The sequence below is a fragment of the Gopherus flavomarginatus genome, chromosome 9 (assembly GCF_025201925.1).
Source record: "Gopherus flavomarginatus isolate rGopFla2 chromosome 9, rGopFla2.mat.asm, whole genome shotgun sequence".
NCBI classification, from domain to species: Eukaryota; Metazoa; Chordata; order Testudines; family Testudinidae; genus Gopherus; species Gopherus flavomarginatus.
The window spans coordinates 12,034,331-12,061,543 of record NC_066625.1 but is presented as its reverse complement, the minus strand read 5'-3'; the positions used below and the strand labels follow the sequence as shown (position 1 = coordinate 12,061,543).

The window sequence follows — 27,213 nt, the reverse complement described above, 5'->3', positions numbered from 1 at the left end:
TCCTGCTTAGCTGAAGTCCAGAAATGTGGACTGCATAAAAAGGTGTTTAACATGATAATATTTTACACTTCCATGACATCTGAGTTTCAAAAGTGAATTCGCAAACAATAATTAATCTCAACCCAAGCGTATGGTAAGTATTATCCCAACCTTATTTTTTATTTAGCACTAAAAATGCACTAGATGTTTAAACAGTTTACAGACAGTCAAACTGAGGAACAGGGAGGCTAAAGGACTTGAGCACTATCATACAACAGCTCACTGGCTAAGCCAGGCAGAGAACCCAGGAGTCTTGACTATCAGGAACTTTTTCTCTCCACTAGAAACATTCCCTACAGATACTGCGATGCTTGCTATACAGTCTGTTCCAGATTTCACTTGACACTGTTGTGTTGTAGGCTCGTCTGGTAAAATAATAGGAACTAAAGTGGTCAATGTCTGCATTTCTGAAAAGTAAAAACTCTTCTTCTTTGGCCATGTTAAACAAAAAGGCTGTTCAACCTACTAATCTTGTTGACCATTGACCCTGACCTGATATTGGAGGGTTTATAACTTTGGGAAAAATAATATGGAAGTTATCAACGCTGCAACAAACAAGTACATAAACCAGAATATATATATTAACAATAGGCTGGGCGATAGGTCTTAAGCATTAAATGTTGAGGGATTGGAGTGAGCCCTACTGAAGTTGGCAGTTGGTATAAGATAGCATGAGTATTAATGAGCTTGACCAAAGGTTATGGAATTATATATGTTTGACCTAACTTTATAAAATCTTACACTATGTCTCTTGTGATAGTTTAGTAATGCATTTGGTGATAAATAAGTAAAACACAAACAAAGAGGTAGCATCTTAGAGGCTTTTTGTAGTAAGAGCTAATTGTATTGATGTACCTAAATTATTGCAAAAGGGACTGACGCAAATAGTTGGGTTAATTGTCGGAAATGTAATTATGGACGACCAGAACCCTAAAATTGGTCTCCTAGAATACCAATATGAATAAAAGGATGATACTGGACTTGATTCAATATGGTCCTGGATGTATGTGAGTGGAATAGGGAAAGGTGTATAAAAGGTTGTCAAACCCATCCTGTGGTGGGACACTGGGATGACGCCATGGGATAATCATGTAGGAAGTCTGGCCCCACATGCCATCCTCTTGGGGGATGTCTACTTACTTTTTTCTTCCATTTTTGTTTCTGATGGTTTCCATAAGGTTTAAATATGCCCAGTGTAAGACTCTAAGTCTGAACAATGCAAGGAACCACTTTACTGTACTTATCTTAATCTTAGGCTTATGTACATTGATTTTTCTATAAATTCAATTACATTGATCTGTATTAACTGAAGATCCTAAAGGTTGTGTGTGATATCCACCAATTTCATCTTATTAACTAACTCTACAACCTGTTGCCTGACATTTTCTTGACACTACTTACCCGCTAGAATTTACACTTCATGCTTGATCTCACAGTCAGTAAGGGAAAAAAACAGCAAATAAAAGACAAATTTTCCCCTCTTCCTTTTTAGAGCAGAGTGTCAGTGAGGGAAACAGAACTTTAAGGGTTAAATATCTACAGTTGTTTTAGTGCTCTCTAGTGGCTCTTACTGTTATACGGCTTCCCTGTTTTAGTAATATTCCCATGGAAAACATGTTGGTGACAGGGACTCTGCAGACAAAGTAAAAGAGTATATAAGTGCCACGTTCTGAACATCTATCCCAGGCAGGCCTGGTGTCCTGGAGCTCTTGGCAGGTATGCGCCTCACTCTCTGAAGCTCCTTCCCCGCAGGAAAAGGACAAGCAGCTCAAAGCACTTTACTCCCTGGCTCTGCTTTCCCTCTAGGAATTAGTCGCAACTTCCCTATTCAGGGTCGGCTCTAGGATTTTTGCCGCCCCAAGCAAAAAAAATTTTGTCCGCCCCCCCCCCTTTTTCCGTGCCCCTCTGCCCCCAGCCCCACCCCAACTCCACCCCTTCCGAACATCTTCCCCAAGTCCCTAGCCCCGCCTCCTCCCCCGGGCATGCCTCATTCCCCCCACCCATTGCTTCCTGGAGACCCCCCGCGACCTCCCGCCCTAGCTCACCTCCGCTCCACCTGCTCCCCCGGGGGCGCCACCGCTCTGCTTCTCCCCCTGCTCAGGCGAGCAGGTGGAGCAGAGGTGAGCTAGGGTGGTGGGGCACAGGGGATAGAGGAACCACTCCCTGCTCCAGCTCACCTCTGCCGCCTCCCCTGAGCACCCCGCCACTTGGCTTCTCCTCTCTCCCAGACTTGCTGCGCGAAACAGCTGTTTCATGTGCAGCAAGCCTGGGAGGGAGGGAGAGAAGTGGAGCGTTGGTGGCACGCTCAGGGGAGCAGGCGGAGGCGAGCTGGGGCACTTTTTCCCCATGCCCCAGAGTCAGCACCTATGATGGCCGGTGCCAGAATGCCGCCCCTAGAAATGTGCCGCCCCAAGCACCTGCTTGTTTTGCTGATGTCTGGAGCTGGCCCTGTCCCTATTGAACATTGGCTGCTAGGTTTTGTCTCGGAAGGGAAGGAGGGGGAGAGTATCTGTGTAAGTGGGTATGTATGACAGCAGGGGTGTTTGTGAGGGAAGGCGAGCCTGCTTGGGATTGGGTGTGAGCGGTATGCATGTGTGTGGGCGTACACTGTCGCTGGCAGGCAGCTAGCCGGAATGCTGCTGTACTCTGAGCCCAGTAGTGCCCTACAGCTCCTCACTGGCCCCCTGCTGGCTGTCTGATCTCTAACTAACATGAACTCATCTCCCAGAACCACTCCCTGCAGCTGCCTCCTAAAGAGGATGAGAGGCAGCCAGGGCTGAGAACTGGCTAGGACGCCTGTGATCATGTAGACAAAGAGTAAAGATTATTCAGAATTCGGGGGAGGAACAGACTGAGGAGCAAAAGTTTTTGAACAGATCAAAGTTGAGAAGAATCATAGAATATCAGGGTTGGAAGGGACCTCAGGAGGTCATCTAGTCCAACCTCCTGCTCAAAGCAGGACCAATTCCCAGACAGATTTTTGCCCTAGATCCCTAAATTTCCCCCTCAAGGACTGAACTCACAACCTGGATTTAGCAGGCCAATGCTCAAACCACTGAGCTATCCCTTCCCACTGGGGCACACATTGGTGAGGATTAGGCTATTCCCTGCCATCCCTCACCATTGAAGAAGAAAATAGCCTTACAAACTCTACACCATGTGGCCATGACCCTCCAGGAGCTGGAATCTCAGACATTTCCCGCCCCCAGCCCCCGCTCAGTTTATCAGGCAAGTTGTCCCTGGCAAACATACCACACCATCAGCATCTATGAATGTGGATTGTTCCCTGAGGCAGCGACCTACCCAAGATCATTTGAACACAGGACTCTCCTTCCCCTCCCCTATTACACAGGCAGGCTAACTGGCAGGTCCTGAGTCAAGGAGTTTTCTCCACAGTCTTTGCCCTCACTTTGCTTTCCAGGGAAGGCAAGAGGTTCAAAATCACAATTAACCGCACTGGTTGCCTGATGAGAGGACGCTGGTATTCCCAGACACACTCATCCCATAAAAATGTTTACAAGATCCAAGGTGTGGCTCCCACTCTCTTCAACTAGGATGTTATGCTGCATCCACCACTGCAGGATCTGAGCACCTTAACCTAGCTCCTCTCACACAATCATGTGCTGGATACTAAACTGAAAAAAACAGACAATATTGGAGATTACTGACACGTTCCCTGCTGAGACCACTTTGACCTGCTAGGCACTAGTTTGTTTACTCCAATTTCTTTCTGTGTAATACAGTCTAGCTTTTCTAAGGCATTGCCACAAAACTTAACTCTCTACAAGCCCAGTACATTCCCTCTCGTTTATAACACATACCCTTGCCAGAACATATTCTTAAATCAGCACTGGAATGCAATCTCAGTCCTAGGGGCTCACCAGCTCTCCTGACATAGTTGGTGAATTCATTAGTCTGACATTACACTTCATTTACAGATAGGCACCCATTTAAAAACCTGCTGTGGTATGAAGACAGTATCTTATGGTCATGATAGAAACAATCCGTTTAAATTTCTGGGAAAGATCACTATCATATTTGCTCTGTTCCTTCCAGCATCAGGATAGGGACAATGGCTTCCTCTTTATTCTACACAGTGCAGATCACTATTTTCCCCTAGGGCTAAAATGTTATTATATATGTTTTCTATAGCGGTAGCATCTAGAGGCACCAAGTGAGATGGGGTCCCATTGTGCTAGGAGCTGTACAGACTGCCTGTTCCCCAAATAGTTTATAATCTAAATAGATGAGACAACTAAGGGTGGGAGAGGAAAGAGGTACAGACAGATGAGTTATCTTGTCCAAGATCAAACAGCAGGGCAGTGACAGAGCTGGAAACAGACCCAGGTCTTCCAAATCCTAGTCCTCTTCCTGGCCACTGGACCACACTGCCTCTCATAAAAATATAATAATGTAAAGCACTCAGTAGAAGGTCATTTGGGAAATCTAGAATTTATTTACAATACCAGGGTTTCAGACAAAGGGGGAAACCTTTCAATACAAATTTTGCATAGTAGGGGACATCATAACTTCAGATAACAAGGGTTCAGTGGTGTGTATACATTAATATTAGACCGCAAAAATTGTACCATGACTCCTTTCACATGAAACTTTCCTCTAAATTTCAGAAGGCCAGAAGTGTTCTAGATTGGCGTTAAGCACGGACATGGTAGGCAGCGGCTAAGGATACTGGACTGCAAAGGAGCATCCAAATCCCAGCACCATTTGAAGGGAAAATGGAGCCTGGAGCCCCATGCTGGTCAGGAGCAAGGGCCTGGAAAAAGATAAGCAACATACTGGAATCCCAGCAGCTTGACAGGACGTGATTTACTGGTTTTTCCCCCTGCAATATACTATCAAATATTGCTGACCCTGTTTTTCATTCTTTTGACTTTGAAGCAGGGGACACAAAATGTTGGAGGGTTGCACGTAGGGCAAACCACACCTAATCTTAAGCCACGGGGAGAGGAGAAACAGTGGACTCTCAAGAAGAGATATAGAAGATGTACAATACACAGGATTCTTTGAACAAGAGATGGGAATCCTGAGCAACTCAGGAGCCATCTGTTGTGGATGTTGCTTCTGTATTGAACCAAAGCAGAGTAAGAGGCATCTTTTTATTACATGTTTCAGTTTGATGTAAAACGTGCTCTGTGCTCTCCAGAGAACTGTGAAAAGCTTGTTCAGAGTTTGGATTGCTGGGATTAATGTGCAAAAGCAACTGGCTCTTCCCAGGCTCAGAGCATTTCTTATAGGGAAATGTGAGACTTATTTTTGAAGAGAGACCCTACGTGAGGCCTGCAGACAATCCTCTTGTTGGAAGAACAGAAAAACATAATAAGGATTCCTCAGTCCATCTGGCATTTGTGAAGGTAGAAGGTCTGTTCTCCTCAATAGCACATTATTTTGTGACTCAAACTGGGAAGATGTACTGAACATTTTGCTAATAAGTGCAATAAACTTGGTGAAGGGTACAATGCACTTAGTGCGAGGATCCCCAGCAGGCCACATTTCTTCTCTCTCAGTTCCCTTCAGTGCCCTTGAAATTTGAGAAGTGTAGGGATGAGAAAGTAACTTAAAGAATTAGACATAATAATGACCGTCACTAGATCTTCCTTCATGGAATAATGTTGAACAGGTAATTCAGATGTGACAGAAAGAAGTGCAAAGACTGTCAGTTTGGAGTGAAGTGATAAATGACTTGATTGATTGCCACCAGGTGTGGCTGACACTTGAGCAGTACCATGAATTATTCATTCTTGGAAAGTAAGATGCTAACTAGTTGATTTGGTGCTTGAGGCAGCAAAACCACATCTGTGCAAAAATGGATCTATATCTTTTGCCCATTTCTACAAATGGCTCAGCTCTGGTAGCCTCAATGATGCTCAGACCTCTCCACAGAGATGAGCTGATGCTTCTTAAGTTCATATGTTCCACGACTCATAACATGTTGTTTTGATGTGCTGCCTTTAGTTTTCTAAACAGGCCTGCCTGGGAATTTAGTTGAGGGAAAGGGTTTACTCCCACAGAAGTCTTCCCACTGAATGCTGAGCAACTACAATCACCTTACCATCTCTGTCCTGATCCCACACAGACATTTTAAGCAACAGTCATGGAAAGACCAGTGACAGGTTCTATCTTCTGAAATATCATAGGGACACACGGTCAAAGCATGGGTGAGCTACTCAGTGAGGTTCTGACTTGCAATAATGGAAAACCTTAGCTTTACAAGTCCATTGATGAACTAATGACTGAGGGCAAGAATCCTTAAAATCTAATTAAAAAATAAGACATCTCTTCTATAGAGTGTGGATGAGAGAGAACTCCCAGTGATGCCATCTTGAACGTGTTTATACTTGAAGATGGTTCTGGCATTTCAGTAAGAGTGTTTGGAAGCTACATACTCATGACTCAGATAAGCCCTTCTCCTAAAGCCATAAAAGCTTCTCTCAAGATGATATCTACTCACAAATTATTGAGAGAGGTGTATGGGCATGAATGAAGCACTTAAAAAGATGTGACATTTTTATATCAAACCCTGAATGCCCAGCACATGCATTTAATCTTACAAGTATGCTGCAGATATTCAGAGTTCCTGAGAAGAGAGGTCTGGGAGCAAAGGAAGTGGTCTCAACTACTTCAAATTAGTCGGACTGTTATTCATTAATGAAACAAATGCAGAAGACTCAGACACTTCATCAAGTTTTTAACATTTTTAACAACTGAGTTTACACTGCCATGTATTGCAACTATGTTCCATTGCCTTGGAGAGAAAACAAGTCAACACGCACAGATTAATCTGATATGCACTTATCACAAGTGGCACAATGTATTGAACATATTGGTTATATCCTTAATGTCAGTAAAATTTAAAAAATTAGATTTTTTGGGGAGCACAATAGATTCTGGTGCAACATATGGACAGCAGAGTTTAATCTTTTCTACCTTGCACTGGAGCATATGGCAATATTCCCAACTGAGAAAGATCATAAGCTTTTCAGAAAGGGATTGTTAATGCCATTGTGTGGACAGTTCCTAGGACATTGTGGGTGATACCGGAATACAAACACCACCACACAACATTCCTTCTCAACTGAAGAGCCTGTTCATACATTGATTTCTTAACAGAGAAATCCATATGGCTTCTGGAATTAGATATGTATTCAATCTATGGACCGTGTCAAAGGAACTTAAGCAGGAATCAAGAGAATCTAATGTTGCTTAGTAAATTATATCAACTTGATAGGAAAGATGGTTTAATGCCCCCTTGGCAGAAAATCCCAAATGACCTCTGCACTCATTTGCAGGGGACGATGGTTGGGAAAACTACTTCTAAATGGAGAGCTAAAAGGCAAGACAAAGCTTGGATGGTCTTTCAAGAGGGGAGGAGTGAAAGAGTTCCTGAACACCCTGCTCTGCATATGGTCTTTTCTTCTTCTCAGCACTCTCATGCTTACATCTGGAGGCTTCATTTCCATTTTTGTAGATTATCCCACATTCTTGCATTGAGTCGAGTCAGCCTGGCTGTGTGGGTGAGCAGTTTTGCCTGTAAACGGCTTTCTCTAACCTTTTGCATGAATATTTGGTCTCCACTTGTGGTTACTCTGGCAGTGTCTCTGTTTAGTTCTCTGCTGCAAGGGCACAAAGAAGCCTGTTCGCTCACTTTATATTAGCAGATGACAGTCACAAAATAAAGTGTTATCCCATTCCACAAAACACCATTTTCAAGTAATTTCAGTTTCTTACTCTTGTTTCTCTGCTCAAGCTTGTTAAAAGTGATCAGAGCAAAATCCAAACTAAACCACATCCATGAATTCCCTCCAGACCCAAAGTACATAAGCACAAAACACTGACCAAACCCCAGCTTCCTCTGCTGCAGAAGATAACCACACTAAGAGATCTTTAAAGCCCTCAGAACAGGAACTGTATTCACAGAGATGGATTGCAAAGATGAGACAAAGGAAACTAACCAATCACGAACACACACCACCTGCTCCCTGCTGCTCTGCCAGAAGCGCACACGCTTGGAATAGAAAGAGCTGAGAAAAGAAGGCCCCTGGGATGTCGAGAAAGGATATGCTTGTTCAAGTCATATTTCACACATGTTCCTCCCTCTTCTCCAAATCACACTCCCTATCACCCTGAGGTGACCGTCCTCTACAGGGGTCACAACACTGGAAACTGGCAGCAGAATCAGTTGTCTTTCACTCCTTCCTCTCCCCTTGTCCAGTGTGTGTTAAAATCCTATTGCTCCCCGCTCCACATTGAGATCCAGCCTTTTATTTCTGTCCAGACAATATAAACTCTTGACCACTCTTCCCGCCTCTCGATTACTGTATCCTCCTCCTCACTGGTCTCCCAGCACCATCACCCCCCTCCAGTCCTTAAAAACCACAGCTGCTAAGATGTTCTTTGTACCTTGTTGATCTGACTTGTGTGTCTCACTTCTCCTCCAAGTCCCCTCAGTGCTCTTCTCCAGCACATCAGGTTTAAGAGTTTTGACCTCACATTCATGGACTTTCCTAACTCTTCCCTGCTTACTTATCCAACCACGTCTTTCCCTCACAGATGCCACCCTTAACCCCTTGTTCATCCGCTTCTTCCACAGCCATTTCTGTCCTCTGCACCTTCACCTTCCTGAGTTGATCTGCAAGGCCACACTACAGTCTCCTCATTGAAATTCTTCCCGAGACGCTCTCATACTGCAGTGCCTACGGCAAATTAGCAACTAGGCAAAGAGGCAGTTGGAGCTAGATATACCATAAACAGCACCCCCACCCCCTCTTCGCACTGTGACTATCATCTCTCTAACCGCAGACTAGATCTTCCTATGTGGTTGTACAACATGTAGCACATTTTGAGCACTGCTGTAATGTTCACGATGCATTAAATTTTACCAGATATGCTGAAGCCCTTCAGATGCCATTTTAAATAGAGGTGTTTCTTTTGTACCCAGCACCAAACTGGATATGATCTATGGAATGCAATGCACTTTGTAAACCCCACACGGGAAGGGCTCTGAATGTGGAATGCAGTCTAACAATCACATGGCAAGAGGATTCAGAGTGGGGATGGTTGGGTAAAAGAAAGAAAAGAAAATCACATACTGCTTAGGCTCACTAGGTTGTGGTCTAATGCCTGGAACTCAGGAAGCTCTGAACTCAGGATTTGTCTACACTTACAGCATGGCAGTGAAGTGCAGTGGAAGTCCTGAATTGTTTCAGTATCTTTCAATGGTCTTTCATTCCCTTTAAGTCACATTTATACTAAGAAACTAACCCTCTGCTGACAGTGGTTGTCAGCAATAGGTTCTCTGAACTAGTGTTGGAAAGGGTTTAACTTCTAGTGTAGAAAAGACTAAACTTTTTTCAACATTGTGGAAAATGCAACAGACTCTGAATAGTTTGGAGGACCCACATCTGACAACCTCTGTCAGCAATGAGTATTCTCCTATTGAGCTTTACAGAAAACATTCACTCCATATGAACAGGTTCCATGGAGCTAATCTTTAATAAGGAAGCCACTCTCACCATCCAGACAGGTTATCTTTTTGTTGCAGCCACTTTCTGTGGTCAGTGAAGCACCACTAATCTTGCTTTTCCAAGCAGGAAGACATGATCTTACATAGCCACTATCCTCCCCCGCCCCACACACACACACACACACTCACACTCCTAATGAGGAGATAAACTGCCCTTATAATAAATTGTTTTGTCTGGGGAAGTCAGGAGGGCGGTTCCAAACACCTCATTATTGTAAGAGTGTACAAACACACAAACACACACACACAAGACATATACACAGTTTAACCATGTAGCTATCTACAGTGTTTACTAGCATTGTTCACTAGAGTTTCACTTAACTGTGTTGAAGATATAGATGCCTCTTTGGTCTGCTCTTTTCTTCCCAGAATGAGGGAACTGTGAATCTCCATTCCAAATATAGACCAGAAGCTTCTACCACTTCCATCTTCTCAATGGAAATGGATGCTGCTGCATTTTCCTGCCCCCCGAAGAATCTCTTTTTCTCCATTTCTGTAGGTTACGTCCTTCATTTAAACATTCTTTAAGAACCCTCAGCTAAATGAACCTCTCCCCTCTTCCTGGAGGAAGGGAATCAGGTGCCTCTTTTGTTCTTTCTTCCCCCTGGAGGTAAGGAAGTGCCCCTTGTTCCATGCCTTCTTGTTCCAGTCTCCTGAGAGCGACAGGCTCTGTTCCTCACACAGAAGAGAGATACTTCATTATTTTATTTTTTGAACACTAAAGTTTCTGCAGACCTGGGATTAACAAACACTGGAAAGGTCCCAACCAGTGAGAATAGGGCTGTCACACAGCAGCTTGCTGTGCACACAAAGAAATCCTTGACTGAAAGAGTCAGCAATGCAAGGAGAATTAAAAAGCACAGTTAAATAACCCCAAATCCTCATGCATATTTATAAAATACATGGCATCAAAACTAAATCAATACTCCTCCTTACTAGCTATGTACAGCGTGAGAAAGTAAGAGGTGGTAACTTACTGTTGCTTTACCTGTCATCTTGATGAGACCCTGGAAAACCTCAGCATATGAGAAAAATCCTGGGTGGCTACAAAGGGAATTTCAACTGTAACGTACCAGGATGTAAAAAGTGAGAATGGAAGGGAAAAGAGAGTGAGAAAAGAAGTGTGTTGGGTTATATTATGCAGTCAGAACAAGGATGACAAAATGGACCTTGCCTACATGGGAAAGTTTTACCAGCTAAACCAATATATCAATATAAATCAGGGTTATACTTATTCTGCTGCAAGTGTTTGGTTTACCTTAAACCTCACTACTCAAGTGATAAACTAAACCAAAGAACCCCACTCTCGTACCACAATAAGAGTGTCCACACGAGGGTTGTATCGATATAAACTATGTCAGGTTACATTCACATCTTAGCTTATACTGAAAATAATCTTCCATGTAGACAAAGCCAGGTACCAGGGTTAGCACCTTGCCTCCCACAAGTGCCTCCTTTCTCTGGCGGATATGCCTGTGATCACCGCCTTTTTTTGGGGTGGCATTCAGTCTTGTGGGTGACCCCTTTGGTTGGTTGAGTGTTAGCTTTCTTTCGGTTTTTGGTCTTATAACAGGGTGGCATCTGCCTCTAGTGAGTGCCCCTTGGCCGATGGTTCTCTCAGTGGGTCTTTGGCAACTCAGCCGTCTGGCTGAGCAGCACCAACTGTCCCCCCTTCTGGGGTACACAGTCCAAGTTCTTATCATGGACTTGGTATGGGGCTGTACCTCTAAGGCTTCTCCCAGAGGCACTGCCTTCTTCAACCACCCAGCCAGAGCCCAGCTCAGTACCCGCAGCTAGTGGTGTTTCAACAGGCCTCCCTGGGCTCAGTCTTCAACCAGACCAGTAGGGCCCATCTCGGTACCCTCGCTGGCCTGGCCAGGTTCTATACTCAGTCCCTCTGGGCTTCAGCCTGCCCAAAGTGATATTCCACTGGTCCTGCTGCTCTTCTTGCCAGCCAGGCATCCAGTCTTCAGCAGCTTTCCCTGCACTTCAGTCCTGTTTTCAGTGAGCTCGCCACAGTGAGCTGTCCATGGTACTACTGCTCTTCCAGTCACCAGGTCTTCACTCCTTGAGCTTCACACAGCAACTGAACTTCTCTGCTCTGCTGTTTGTCTTAGAAAAGGCCCTTCTGGCCCCAGATTGGCTGCTCCATCAGCCCCTCTGATTGGCCGCTCCTCTGCACCCACTCTAGGCTGCCTGGAGGACTTCTCTCTGTTCTATTCTGGGGCAGGGTGACACAGGGCCATGAGATCTCCAGACCTAGTTCACTCTTCCAAAAAGGCCTTAGCTACCTATCCACCTTTCCAATGAGTAACTGTACTGTATTCACCTAGACCCTGGGGGGGGGGGGGGGGGGAAAGAGGAAGGGGCAGGACTGAAAACATGCACAAAGGTCTTATGAAAAGAAATACAACACACACATTATGTGATTCACTGTGTAAGCATATTTATTCCTTGAACATAAAAAGGCACACATTACCCAAAATGAAAACACAAAAATACAACAGAGTCCCCAGTTTACTAACTAACTAGAGTTACTACTTCTCCAGTACCTGTTCTTAGATCTCAATACATCTTTAACAACATATCTGATTGTTCAGCACCTAGCATATTACAAAGTTTAGACCAAATGAACCTGAATATGCTCAAAAACATGCTTGACAGATGCGAAGTTGTGTGGACAAGACTGCAATTTTTTTTTTAAATGACAAAATTCTCATTCCCAACTGTCCTGTCCTCCATGATTTTACTTCCACAATTTTCCACTGTGTTGCATGCAGTGAATAGTGAAACAATTATCTTCACCAATATAGATTTGTAGTAGAAATCTGGATAGTCTATTATTTTCAGTGCTAGAAACAAACAACTGAATTCAGGATTATATTCAATAGCCATGTTTTTAAACTTCTATTTTTTTCTGGGATCAATCCATGACTTTCATATTTTGGATCAGTCACATTGGTAAATTAAAGGAAAGGTTCCATAGTTTCTCTGAATCATTTTTTCCATTTTGTCTTTGGGTAATTTCGGTTTTGTTGTTAATTACCCTGAATTAAGCCAGGCTTCCAGTGAGTCCATGAAAGTAGTGTCAATATGTAATCTATCACATCCCTCCAAAACCTTGTTCAAAATACAGTGCCTCTCTGAAAAACTCCTTGTTGTATAAAATGCAGGCTATGATTTCATCAAGTTTTCTGTTTAGTCTAAAGTTCACCTTACTTATGCAAATACACAATGTTCCTGGTGCTCTAGTAGGAAACTGGGGCATCACTGGAACAGAATGGCACTGTTCCGATGGATTTGTCAGTTGCATATGATACTGTCTGGCATACGGGCTTAATGCTACTATTCATTGTAAGCTCATGGTGTGATTCATTACAGAAATGATGACGAATCGGAGCTTTATCTTGAAAGCTGGAGACAAATCAGCCAGCTTAGGAGTCTCTGTAACTAACTTCAACAAAGATCTATTCCAGCTTCAACTCTTTTAAACATATATACTTATGACCTACCAATAACTAAAGTTGATAAGAATGTATGTGCAGATAACATCTATCTTGCTAAAGTGGGTAAGGATCTACATGATATCCAAGGATCACTCTGCCAGGACATGAATACTCTGGTCACATAATGTAAGTCTCCACTGACAAAGGTAAATGAGTCTAAGACCTGCTCTACACTGGGGGAGGGAGGGTGTGGACCTAAGATACGCAACTTCGGCTACGATAATGGCGTAGCTGAAATTGACGTATCTTAGGTCGACTTACCTCGTGTCCTCACAGCGCGGGGTCAACTGCCGCCTCTCTCCTGTCGACTCCACTTTTGCCTCACGCTGCGGTGGAGTACAGGAGTCGATGGCAGAGCGATTGGGAATCGATTTATCATGTCTACACTAGATGCGATAAATGGATCCCCAATAGATCGATCACTACCTGCTGATCTGGTGGGTAGTGCAGATGTACCCTAAGACGGTGGTCACACCATCCATCTGAACAATCGCCTGGCCAATCAACCCCTTACAGTCATGTTGAGGATAGTCCATTCCCTTTTACAGCCAGCTGTCACTTATTTAGGAATCAAACTGGATTGCAGTCTAACTTACTGGTTCTATCTAGAATACTTCAAGAAAAAGATCACCTCTCACAGAGACAAATGTTTTACAAACCTCAGCCTGGTTCTGGTATTTGCTCCAGCAGAACATTGCGCAGCAGTTTAAGGCAGAAGTCAGCACACACATCCTGTTGCTATAGAGTGGAATACGGTCATATCATTAGTGGATGCCATAGCCACACATTACCAGCTAATTTATGTGTTGACTTATATAACTCCCTCAAAACTTTGACAAGATGCCATTCCCCATAAAACTGCATTCAGGACTATGAAGGATGAAAACAACCTGCTCATACAAGACTGACAATGGTTCCAATAGGTGCAAATAAGCAACACACACTTCCTATAAAAAGATCTGCTTGCCTCCAGAAGAAAACACTTACATTCTGCAGGTCCTGCTGATTTGCCAAAACTGACTTTGTAATGTCCTTTGGCAGCATCCCTTCATGCACTCATGTCCAGTGCCAACCTCAGATGAACAATGGCATATCATGCTGACAGCTATGTCCTTGCAGAGTGGCAGCACCTCTGGGATAGAGAGATGGGCCTGCTGATGAAATTTCAGATGCTATAACCTACATCCACTCTGTTTGCACCTGGGATGCAAATCCTGGACTAGGCTTAATGGGCCACTGACTGGAATGACCAAAGAGGCTGCCACGATGTAGAAATTTGACTTAACACAATCGTCACAGTGTGACTTCAGAGCAGCAATGCAGATGGTAAATTATGAAGCTGAGTAGTGCACAACTAGAAGATTGGAGGGTGGACAGCAACACCTTTCTACCCTGGATGATGCAGCAGTTAGATGGCTGAACAAGCTAGATATCGACTTGTGGTGCATATGAGGAAAAGAAGGGCATTAATTATTTTTAGCTAACCAACCAGGAGATAGATGGCTGTTGTGCAAATTTCTGAACTTCCACCATCTAATTTTGTACTGTGTCAAATGCCACTTCTCTCCCAACAAGATTTAAATAAGATGCACACCCATAAATCAGAAATTCAGGCTGCTGCACTTAAGTTCTCTCATTTTTTCCATTTTGTTTCTGTTGTCCGCACAAATGGCAAGCTCTCTTTGTCATATTCTACTGTCCATTCTTGAAGGGCATCTTCAAGTATAGGACATATTGCTCTCCAGTAATGTTTTTGGATGTAGAATCAAATCCTTTTTGCCTCTGTGGATTCTTGTAAGCATTACACGGTCATTCCTCATGTTTGACCAACCATCTTGTCTTAATGTCAATGTCTTTTAGTTTAATTTTTCTTCCACTTCTTCATTTGCAGCATTTAGAAGAGGAAGTGAATTTAAATCTTTTTGAAGTATATCCAGTTAAAAGTCCTTCAATCATTTATTTTATTTGCTAATTCTGTGGTACGTTGGAAGTGGAGGTATTCGTATAAAAGAAGGCTGCAACCTTTTATATTCAGTTCCACTGCCTTTCAGTTGTTTTCAATGGCATAATCACTAACTGATTTTTGACATTTTTTTGGCTGCTGATAAGAAACAAAAACAACTCCTGAACAAAGCCAATGTCGAATACCTGCTGGGCATCCTCAAACATAGTAACTTAAAAACCATAGTTGAAACGTAGCTATGATAATAACTGTGATGCTGGCAGACCAGGCACCAGCTCTTGCCAAGGCTTTAGGTCTCAGTCAAGCACTGACAAATTCATTGCTGGAAACCAGTCTGTTTCAACTGTATGTTAGTATGGTTAAGATAGGTACTGAACTTCTAACGATGTGTTTCGTCTTTATGAAATGCTTGTAAGTTTCTGCATGCATTAATCTCATGTATAATATTTCTACCACATGCTAAAAGGTAATATTAAAGTTTTTGCTTTACATCTCTAAAAATGTTTGCTTTGAAAGTGTGAACCCAGTCAGGAGGGACCCTCTAACGGTCAAGAAGCCCTATCAAAACTAAATGGGCCATCGTGGGACATCATAATACACAGACTTTGTTAATTGCCCCTTCTCAGTCATGAAGTGCAAAGGGGCTTGTCCCATTAGCCTGAATTCTGGAAGAAGGAAATTAAACCAGGTGAGGCGAGAAAATTTTTCATCTCTTTTGCTGTTTGGACTCTGACAGGACCAGAACTACAAAACAGAAGCAGAGATCCCCAAGGCCAGCCTGGATTAGACCTATAATACATTCAGAGCTGACAGATTACAACAACTCTGATGCCTTTTAAAATCACTTACTGTAACTCATTTGTCTATATATGTTTGCCTGCATTAACTTTGTAATAATTCATTTCTTTCTCATTTTTAAAAATACATCTTTAATTTGTTTATTACAGGACTGGCTACAAGCATTGTCTTTGGTGAGAGATCTAAGGTACAAACTGACCTGGAGGAAGTGAGTGGTCTGTGGGACTGGGAGCAACTTGAATATTTTGTGACCTTCGGTGTAGTATAGCAACCAACTATCACAAAGTCCAGCTTGCCTGGGTGCCAAGATAGACTGGAATGCATAAGGGGACTGTCTGTGACTCCATGGTACGATTGTTGTTGTGCTTTAGGAGTTCACTTTTGTTACCTGGTTGGTGAAATCTAATTATAGCACATAGAACCAATTTGGGATCTCTGCCCTGTTTCTTGACAGTCTGCCTGAGGTTGGCACTCATTGTCTTGAGCCACCCATGACAACATGACCATAACAATGGCATAAAAATGTCTTACTTGCATAAACTCATCTAAGTTCTGCTCTTCCACTTCAACGGGCAAAATTTCAGTTCATCAGAAAAAGCGATCCAAAAAAGTAGCAGACGTGATCTTGGAGAATTCAGAGAAAACAATGTTTTAACCATTCTGAAAGGAGCATGAATCCTTACTATCTTCCTGTTTAACAACTCTTGACAATGTTTACATGTTGCTTTAGAAGAATTCTCTCTTTTCACTACATCAATCCATTCAATTGCTTCTTTTCTTCTACCTCCTCTAACTTTAGACATGTTAAGTCAGACAAATTCACACAGCGTTTGGTAATCACTAATCACCCATTTGCAGTATTGATCAGCACATTTCACATTTACTACAGTTGGAATGAGAAACCACTATATCTAGTGAGTTCAACACTGTGAAGAATGAAAAATGAGCTAGCCAGCTTTATACAGAATCAAGTCATCAGGTGCCTGTCCATTTTCCAGATCATAAATCTGAAGAATTAAAGGATCTGAAATATAATTAATACTGATCAACATGGTTTCATGGAAAATAGATTTTGGCAAATAAACTCAATATTGTTCTTTGACAAGATTTCAAATTTTGTTGATAAAGGTAATGGTGTTGACAAAATATACTTAGAAGTCTGTAAAGCATTTGGCTTAATACCACAAGACATTCTGTTTTAAAATTAGCACAGTACAAACATTAATACATCACATACTAAGTTGATTAAATACTGGTGAATTGATATATATCAAAAGATCATTGTTAACGGGAAATAACCAACTAGCATGGAAGTGTCGGTTGTGTGGTCCCTTTGACTATTCACTGTGGGTATGCATATGCTCCATGCTCCCAGGACCAGAAAATCTTAAACGACAGTGTCTGTTGGTCCACGCCTGTGCCCCATGCCTCCTGGTGCTTCCACCTGGGAGCATTAAGAGTGGCATGGACCAACAGCCACCCCTTCTTCCCCCAGCTCTGACTCTACTGCAAATCAAGCTGACCTGAGCAGAGGGAAAGGAGGATGTGTCATGAATACGGACAGGGAACACATATATCAAAGAACTCCAGTTACTATAAGGTAAGTAACCTTCCTTTCTTCTTCAAGTACTCATCCCTATTGATTCTCACTGTGAGTAACTCCAAAATAGTACTCATTGAGGAGGAAGGTGATAGGAAGAATGCTGTACCACAGAGTGGAGAATCTCTGAGCCAAAGGAAGCATATGCAGCTGAAATTTGGACTAGAGCATAATGCTTGGTGAAAGTGTGCACAGAGCCCAGGTGGCTGGTATGCAAATCTCTAAGAGGGAAATAGCTAACAGAAAGGCGACTTTGAAGGACAGGTGCAGGAAGGAACAAGAGGCTAACAGGTCACAAAGTGGTCTCATGAGGACACAAAGGAAGAGGTTCAGGTCCCAGGCATAGACTGGTTCCTCAAACAATCAGTTCTGAAGCACTTAGAGGAGAGAAAAGTGATCAGGAACAGTCAGAATGGATTCACCAAGGGCAAGTCATGCCTGACTAACCTAATTGCCTTTTATGAGGAGATAACTGGGTCTGTGTATTATTCCTTGACTTTAGCAAAGCTTTTGATATGGTCTCCCACAGTATTCTTGCCGGCAAGTTAAAGTAGTATGGGCTGGATGAATGGACTATAAGGTGGATAGAAAGCTGGCTAGGTCATCGGGCTCAGTGGGTAGTGATCAATGGCTCCATGTCTAGTTGGCAGCCGTTATCAAGCGGAGTGCCCCAAGGGTCAGTCCTGGGGCCAGTTTTGTTCAGTATCTTCACTAATGATCTGGAGGATGGAGTGGACTGCACTCTCAGCAAGTTTGCAGATGACACTAAACTGGGAGGAGTGGTAGATACACTGGAGGGTAGGGATAGGATACAGAGGGACCTAGACAAAGGAGGTGCAGGGCACAGGTGCAGACCAACAGACACTGCTCTTGAAGAATTTTCAGTCCCTGACACACAGAGTGCCCATGTGCCCACAGTGAATACCCTTAGGGAGTCTCACTTGAAGACAAAACATGCCTTATGAGCGACTAAAGGAACTCAGCCTAACTTACTAAGAGAGGATTAAGAGGCAATTTCATCATGGCCTATATTACTTACACAGGGAGGAGTATATATATACATACGCCACGCCGGAAGCCTCATTGTCTCGCCCCCCTCCCTCCCCGGATGGGGAGGAAGGGTCCAAGCAGCAAGACTCCGCTCTGGCTCCTGAGGCAGAGGCGAGGGCCGAGGGAGACCCTCCATTAGACACTCTCTTGCCGGGGGCCTCCTCATCCTCCTCCCCTGATGAAGCGGTGGCTGGTACCTCCTCCAACAGCCCCCCCCCCCCCCCGCTGGATCTCAGGGCGCACCAAGACCTCCTCAGGCGAGTAGCTCAGAATCTGAGTCTGCAAGCCGAGGAGGTCTCGGAAATAGAGGATCCGATCCTCACCATCCTCTCAGCGGATGCTCCCACCAGGGTCGCCCTGCCCTTCATAAGAACCATCCAGGCCAACGCCAATACCATCTGGCAGTCTCCGGCCTCCATCCCCCCTACAGCGAGGGGCGTCGAGAGGAAGTACATGGCCCCTTCTAAAGGCTATGAGTACCTCCATGTACACCCGACACCGTGTTCCCTGGTGGTTCAATCGGTGAATGACAAAGAGCGTCATGGGCAGGAGGCTCCAGCCCCCAAATCCAGAGAGGCCAGGCGAATGGACCTCCTCGGCCGTAAAGTATACTCGGCTGGGGCGCTGCAGCTCAGGGTTTCGAACCAGCAAGCCCTGCTGAGCAGATACGCCTTCAACTCCTGGGTGGCAGCAGACAAATTCAAGGAGCTGCTGCCGCAAGACGCTCGCCAGGAATTTGCAGCCATTTTAGATGAAGGCAAGAAGGTTGCACGCACGTCCTTGCAAGCTTCTTTGGACGCTGCAGACTCGGCTGCCCGTACCCTCGCGTCAGGAGTAACGATGCGTCGCATCTCCTGGCTGCAGGTTTCTGGCCTTCCGCCGGAGCTCCAGCATACCATCCAGGACCTCCCTTTCGAAGGCCAGGGCCTGTTTTCTGAAAAGACAGACCCCAGACTCAAGAGTCTGAAGGATAATCGGGTCATTATGCGGTCCCTCGGGATGCACACACCGGGAACGCAACGCAGACCCTTCCGGCCACAGCAACAACAGCAGCGCAGGCCGTATTCCCAGTTCCGCCAGCGGCAGGACCTTAACAGGCGCCGCGGCAGGAATGGAAGGCGCAGGCATTCGGGGAACCAAGGGGGGCAGAACCAAGGCTCCTCTAAGCCCCCGCCTGGACCCAAGCCTTCATTTTGAAGGTGCGCCCGAGGGCGCAGTAACAGTTTCCCCCATGGATCCTTCCCCCCCGTTTTCCAACCGCCTTTCGTTTTTCCTCCCGGCGTGGACCCAAATAACATCGGACCGCTGGGTCTTACGCACGGTGCAGACGGGATACCGCCTGCAGTTTGTATCATTTCCTCCTTCCCGCCCCCCTTCCTCGTCCCTCTTCAGGGACCCCTCTCACGAGCAATTCCTTCGACAGGAGGTACAGACGCTCCTCAGCAAAGGAGCTATAGAGGCGGTTCCGGAAAACGAGAAAGGCAAGGGGTTTTATTCCCGCTACTTTCTGATCCCCAAGGCCAAGGGAGGCCTCAGGCCTATCCTCGACCTGCGAGAGCTCAACAAATACCTGGTGAAGCTGAAGTTCCGCATGGTATCCCTGGGGACCATTATCCCATCCCTGGATCCGGGAGACTGGTACGCCGCCCTCGACATGCAGGAAGCGTATTTTCACATTGCCATTTGGCCACACCACAGACGTTTCCTTCGCTTCGTGGTGGGCCCCCTTCATTACCAATTTGCAGTCCTCCCATTTGGTCTTTCCACGGCCCCGAGGGTGTTTACAAAATGCATGGCAGTTGTTGTGGCGCATCTTCGGGGCAATCGTATCCACGTGTTTCCTTATCTAGACGATTGGTTGATTCGGGGCACGTCGGAACAACAAGTCTGCAGCCATGTCCGCGTGATCACCGGCATGTTCGCTACTTTGGGCCTCTTGATAAACACGGACAAGTCCACCCTGATTCCCACGCAGAGGGTGGAATTCATCGGGGCCGTCCTGGACGTCACTGTGGCCAGGGCCTTACTGCCATTGCAGAGGTTCCAGGCTTTGTCGGCGATCGTTCAACGACTGCGGGCGGCCCCCTTGACATCAGTGCGGACATGTCTAGCCCTGTTAGGCCACATGGCGGCTTGCACCTTTGTGACCGGTTACGCTCGGCTCCGCATGAGGCCCCTCCAGTTGTGGCTCATCGATCATTACCGGCCGGCAAGACAGCCGCTAGACATGCTGATCACAATCCCCCAAAGGGTGTTAGATTCTCTCGGCTGGTGGCTAGACCAGTCCGTGCTATGTGCGGGGCTCCCTTTCCACCCACCTCAGCCCTCGGTGTCCCTGACAACGGATGCCTCAGATCTAGGCTGGGGGGCCCACCTAGGGACCCTGAGAACGCAGGGCCTGTGGTCCCAGGAGGAGGTGGGGTTGCACATCAACATGCGGGAGTTGAGAGCGGTCCGCCTTGCTTGTCAAACGTTCTGCCATCAGCTTCAGGGTCGTTGTGTCGCAGTGTTCACCGACAACACGATGACCATGTATTATATCAACAAGCAAGGCGGCACCAGATCCTCCCCCCTGTGTCACGAGGCGATGCGACTCTGGGACTTTTGTGTAGCCCACTCCATTCACCTCACAGCTTCCTTCCTCCCCGGAGTACGGAACACGCTGGCGGATCGCTTGAGCAGATCCTTCCTGTCGCACGAGTGGTCCCTTCGCCCGGACGTCGCCCTCTCCATCTTCCGGAGGTGGGGTTATCCCTGCGTGGACCTCTTCGCGTCCAGGGGGAACAAGAAGTGCCAAGCGTTCTGCTCCTTTCAGGGCAGGGAGCCCGGGTCGATAGCGGATGCCTTCCTTATTCAGTGGTCGACCCACTTGTACTATGCGTTTCCCCCGTTCCCTCTGGTCCACAGGGTCCTTCTGAAGGTGCGCAGGGACAGGGCTCACGTGATCATGGTAGCCCCGGCATGGCCCAGGCAACACTGGTACCCCATGCTGCTGGACCTGACCATAGCCGACCCAGTTCCCCTGCCCCTTCACCCGGACCTGATTACCCAGGAGCACGGGACCCTCTGTCACCCGGACCTGCAGTCGCTGCACCTAGCGGCGTGGCTCCTGCGTGGCTGACCGGTTCTGAGCTGCGCTGCTCCACACCGGTGAGGGAGGTGCTTTTGGGCAGCAGGAAGCCTTCCACGAGAGCGACATATTCGGCCAAGTGGAAGCGTTTCTCCTGTTGGTGCGTGGAGAGAAATCTCCGCCCTATGGAAGTTTCGGTGGCCGACATCTTAGACTACGTTTGGTCCCTCAAACAGCAAGGTCTGGCCATATCATCGTTGCGAGTCCACCTGGCAGCTATCTCCACCTTTCACCCGGGTGCGGATGGTCGCTCTGTTTTTTCTCACCCGACGGTGTCTAGATTCCTTAAGGGGCTGGAACGTTTATACCCTAACGTCCGTCTCCCTGCTCCAACCTGGGATCTTAACCTGGTGTTGTCCCGGCTCATGGGACCCCCCTTTGAACCGTTAGCCACTTGCTCCCTGCTTTACCTCTCTTGGAAGACTGCCTTTCTAGTAGCTATCACCTCAGCTAGACGGGTGTCGGATCTCCGGGCTCTTGTGGTAGACCCCCCATATACAGTCTTCCACAAAGATAAGGTGCAGCTGAGACCACACCCTGCCTTTCTTCCCAAGGTAGTCTCGTCCTTCCACATCAGCCAAGAGATATTCCTTCCGGTTTTTTTCCCGAAACCTCACTCCTCAGGCAGGGAGCAGCAGCTCCACTCGCTTGATGTCCGTAGGGCTCTCGCGTTCTACGTGGAGAGGACTAAGCCCTTCCGCAAATCCCCCCAGCTTTTCGTGGCGGTAGCGGATCGCATGAAAGGGCTTCCTATCTCCTCCCAGAGGTTATCCTCTTGGGTAACGTCCTGTATCAGGACCTGCTATGACTTGGCCCACGTCCCTACGGGCCGTGTGACTGCGCATTCTACCAGGGCGCAGGCGTCGTCGCTGGCTTTCCTCGCCCGTGTGCCCATCCAGGAAATCTGTCGGGCAGCGACCTGGTCATCGGTCCACACCTTTGCTTCCCACTACGCCCTGGTCCAGCAGTCAAGAGAGGATGCGGCCTTTGGATCTGCAGTGCTCCATGCCGCGACTTCTCGCTCCGACTCCACCGCCTAGGTATGGCTTGGGATTCACCTAACTGGAATGGATGTGAGCAATCACTCGAAGAAGAAAAGACGGTTACTCACCTTTGTAACTGTTGTTCTTCGAGATGTGTTGCTCACATCCATTCCACACCCGCCCTCCTTCCCCACTGTCGGAGTAGCCGGCAAGAAGGAACTGAGGAGCGGGTGGGCCGGCAGGGATATATATTGGGCGCCATGGCGGCGCCACTCCAGGGGGCGACCTGCCGGCCCAATGGAGTTGCTAGGGTAAAAAGTTTCCGATGAACGTGCACGCACGGCGCGCACACCTAACTGGAATGGATGTGAGCAACACATCTCGAAGAACAACAGTTACAAAGGTGAGTAACCGTCTTTTCTATCAGGACCATGCCATAGTAATTAAAAGATATCTTCTGGTACTTCACATATATCAAACCAACTTTTGGATCAAATAGTAATTAATTATTAGAGCTTGGTTCAAAGTCCATCTTCCTGGAGAACCTTAGAATTCTATGTGGGGGACCCTGGCCAACGCCAACGCCAGCTCCAGCAGCCGACCATAAAATGGTAATTGTCATAGAAAACAAGCACTGGCCACTAATCTATACATGGGATCCCAACTGCATCTCCTGTGCTAATAATTTAATTATATTTGGGGGAAAAAACAACCAAACCCTAAAAGTTACTATAAGATGAGAACTCAAACGTCTATAAGCTCAAGTGTGCAAAACCAAAAATACCTCTCCCCCCTAAGGCACAGTATACTGCTCTTTCCCCTTACAGATTGCGGGTTTGCGGTTATTTTTTTCAGTCCTTGTCTTACAGTACGTTTAACTTACATTTGCAAGCTCGTTGAGGCAGAGATCTTATCTTATTTCTACACGACATGACAATATTACTCGTTAGAGCAAACAATTTCATTTGTATTGTGGTAGCATCAAAAGGCTGCAACCAGGGACTGGGGGCCCACTAAGTCAAGAACTTTGTACACATATAACAAAAATGCAGTCAGCTCTTTGGGGAAGGGACAATCTTAGAAGGCAACGAGACAACAGATGACTAAAACAAACAAAGAGGATGATGCATTGTGCTGCAGTTACAGTGGACATGGCTCCATGCCACGTGGTTCAGGGGTCAAACCAGTGAACACATTTGCTAGTGGCACCTTGGGTCAGCAGCACAACATGTCAGCCAGCACACCTTGTTCTTCATATATGGATTGGAGAAGCAATACCCTGTAATTGATACACTGGAAAACCTGTGTGTTGTCACAGGAGCATGGCTGACAACTTCCTTTCCCTTCCATGGTTTCCTGGTATGAAAATGCAAGGAAGGTGGAGCGTGATAGCCATCTCCCACATATACTCTCCTCTGTGCAGTTCAGCAGGCTGGTACTGAAGGAGTTCCTCCAAGGAGGTGCAAAAGGAGAGCGCTCCAGGTACAGTCCCAGAAACTCTGCACTCACTTCATTTAGTCTTACACTGTACGTCACATCCACTGAGATCTTCAGTAAAAGCACAAACTTCCCTACTACCAAGTGAAGGTAAAATTCCACATGCCATACATTGGACTAACTTTTTGGGCAGCAGGGTGCCACACAGGGTTTCTATCAGCACATCACAATTCGAGACCTTTGCCAACCCATCAGTGGAGATAATGCAGGCTTCAGGTAGGTCATTCTGATGAACAACTTAATGGTAAAAGGGAAAACGACAGCATAGATGCAGAAATGGCACACAAATGCTAGATACACTGACGGGAACTACCATCTCAGAGAAATATGTGAACAGCAGCAACACAGTACATAGATGTGAGCTTTAAAAATATCATGGGTGCCTTTCCTTTCCTGAGGAGGAGTGAGAAAAAAACCTCTGGAAACAAAGATGATCTGACATGGAGGCTGAGTATATTCAGCAGGGCTCCAGTCCCATGTTATGCTATTCAGAGAAGCACAGCAACAAGGTGATGGTGGCAGTTTGGGGGTTGGTAGAAGAGGGCTTTGGGTTTGTCAATCATTGTCCACAAGCTCCTGGAGGAGTCAGCTTAATGCATGCCTCATGGATGGTCAAACAGAAATCTAACAGGGTACTGTGGATGTGTGCCAACACAGAACCCTTTCCTGCCTGTGTAACATCAAATATGTCCCCCTCAACCACTTCCTCCAAGTAGCATTTTAGCACAGCAGTTGCTATCATCAGGGCCCCACGTGCTTACCTTGCAGCACAATGAAACCAAGTTCTGTAGCAACAACCCCTAAATTCCATGACAACATTAATTTCTTTTATTGCCTTGGAATACTCCTTGTTCCTCTGCTCCCGTCCCTCCTCCCCTCTCCAGCTATGCTTCATATACTCAATGACACCAAATCTGTTTGCTTAATTTCAACAGTAATCTATTTTTAGGATGGAGTTTGTCGCTCTATTCTCCAGGTACCATTGCTCCACGTCTTGGACCTTGGCTCCTGCAATATTCTCCAATCAGCCCAGCACATGCCTGCCACCCTCATTCCCCCTGTCGATTGCGGTTCCTCAATCTCTGGTTCGTCTCTATTGCCACTAGTCATCAGGTCTCAGAAGAACTTTCTCCCTCCTCTCCATATGGAGTTTGACCAGGAACACTCTCATATTCGGGTGCATCCCTGGAAATGAAGTGCTGCTGGCCTGACTGTGGCAGTAGCAGCACACACCACCCTCACTCACTTCTCCTTGTTACTGAAGATCTTTTTCTCCTGCTCCACTGTAACAACCTCACTCCATCCACCTCCCAACCCACAAAGAGTCGCCAAGAAGCCCAAGCGCCTCTGATGCAACCACTCCCATGAATAGTTATTTGCGTCAGCACTTGCAAAGCTCTTTACTATACAGAAATAAGCTGGTTCACCCAGACATACGTCAATAAGCAAACAAGAGACACTAGACACCACAAGCCAATTGTTGTCCACAAGCTCCTGGAGGAGTCAGTTTAATGTATGCCTCATGGATGGGAATGTTTTTGCTGGAATGTGCATCTGCTGCTGATGGGTCTCTCTCAGATTCTAAAGCCCCTAACTGAAGTAACACCCACAGAGTAATTTGATTCAGGCGAGTGCATTACCATTTTGTTCATTCTAGCCAAGGGTTTGGAAATGAGAAACTATCCCAGGTGTGTGTGTCATTGTACGGTCAATTCCAGCGTGGGTAGCTGTTCACTCTCTGCTTCCTGAAATAAAACAGTGAGTGACTGTAACAGGCACCCCAAAGAGTGAGAAACTTGGCTTTCAATCTGTCCCCTACCTTCATCTTTTATGCATTATTTACCACAAGTCAGATCTCAAGCGCTCAACATCTGTGCTGAGAGCTCAGAACAGGCACTAGGAAAATGACAGGACAATAAAGAATGACAGGGAACTGGGGTGAGGTGGGATACTGACTTCTGGTGCTAATATTTTAAAGAGACTTCATAAGTTTGAAAACAAATACTTTCCCATATGTCATGGGGGTTAGATGCCACTGCCTGTGCATGACAGGCCAACTAGTTTGTTCAGGACTGCTGCAGAACTCTTGTGGATATGGCAGCTTCTCACAAGGTTTCTCTCAAACATGTAGCTGCACAATTCTTAGCAGATGTGAAATGCACCCTAGAGAATCTCCTTTGTACAAGACAGGCAAAAGTCTTTCACATTAGATCATGAGGCAGAGAGAGCTAGCAGGGGAGAGAGAACTTAGGGGTGAAAAGCTAGGCAGTAGCTCCATTGTAGGAACAAGAAGTGAGGAATAAGACACTCTGCATGGCTCAGTTGTTACTGTGTGCTAGCAGTAAGGAAACAGACTCCTCCCAGGGTAGGAGAGAACACAGAGAAATAAAGGTGAAATATTCTAGGCTAGATTTAAACAGTTGCATCCATTGCAGTGACAGCTACCAAAATAACCTGAAATCCCCATTTATCACCTATCTATTTCAAAACTGATCAATACCGCTACAGTACAGCAATGCTCAGTGGAAGAGGAAAACAAGATGTCCCACAGCCCCTGGGCAATTCTGCCTGTTCCCTACCCGCTTGATACTAACTCTGCCAGTATGTCTGAATCATGCACTGACAATGCTGTAACAATGCAGCAGCAGCAGCTCTTTTGCTTCCAGCAGCTCAACAAGCCTAGAGCAGTGAGTAGAGAAAGAGCCCCCTCTGCTTGTTTCTCTACAGCTGCGAAAAATATGTGTACATAGACTAAGTGTTTAATGAGAGAGGAAAGTGGCTGTTTTTGAAGGAAGTGTGTGGGGGGACAGGAGCCTGATGACTCAACTGTATTGTTCACATTTGCATAATGAGCAGAGTGTGTGTGTATGGGGGAGGAGGGCAAATAAATACTTCCAAAATACAAAACCCCCACACACTCAGGACTTCAGCTGTGGGTGAACAATTGGCTCCAAGTACCTCAGACAGAAGTGGCCAAATGGCTGAAAGACAAAGAAATCTCAGCACAAACAGCCCCACCGAGCAGTTGACTGACTAACCGACCACTAGCAGACACACAAAGCCCTTTCAGAGCTCTGCTGGGAAAAAATAGGAAGGAGATTAACCA

The 27,213-nt window shown here is 46.0% G+C and overlaps 1 protein-coding gene across 3 annotated transcripts in view; it reads right to left on the bottom strand.

Annotated features, from left to right (window-relative positions):
* MAD1L1 (mitotic arrest deficient 1 like 1) overlaps nucleotides 1-27,213 on the bottom strand; it is a 543,068-nt gene that overhangs the window by 170,786 nt on the left and 345,069 nt on the right. The gene's annotated exons all lie outside the window — the stretch shown is intronic.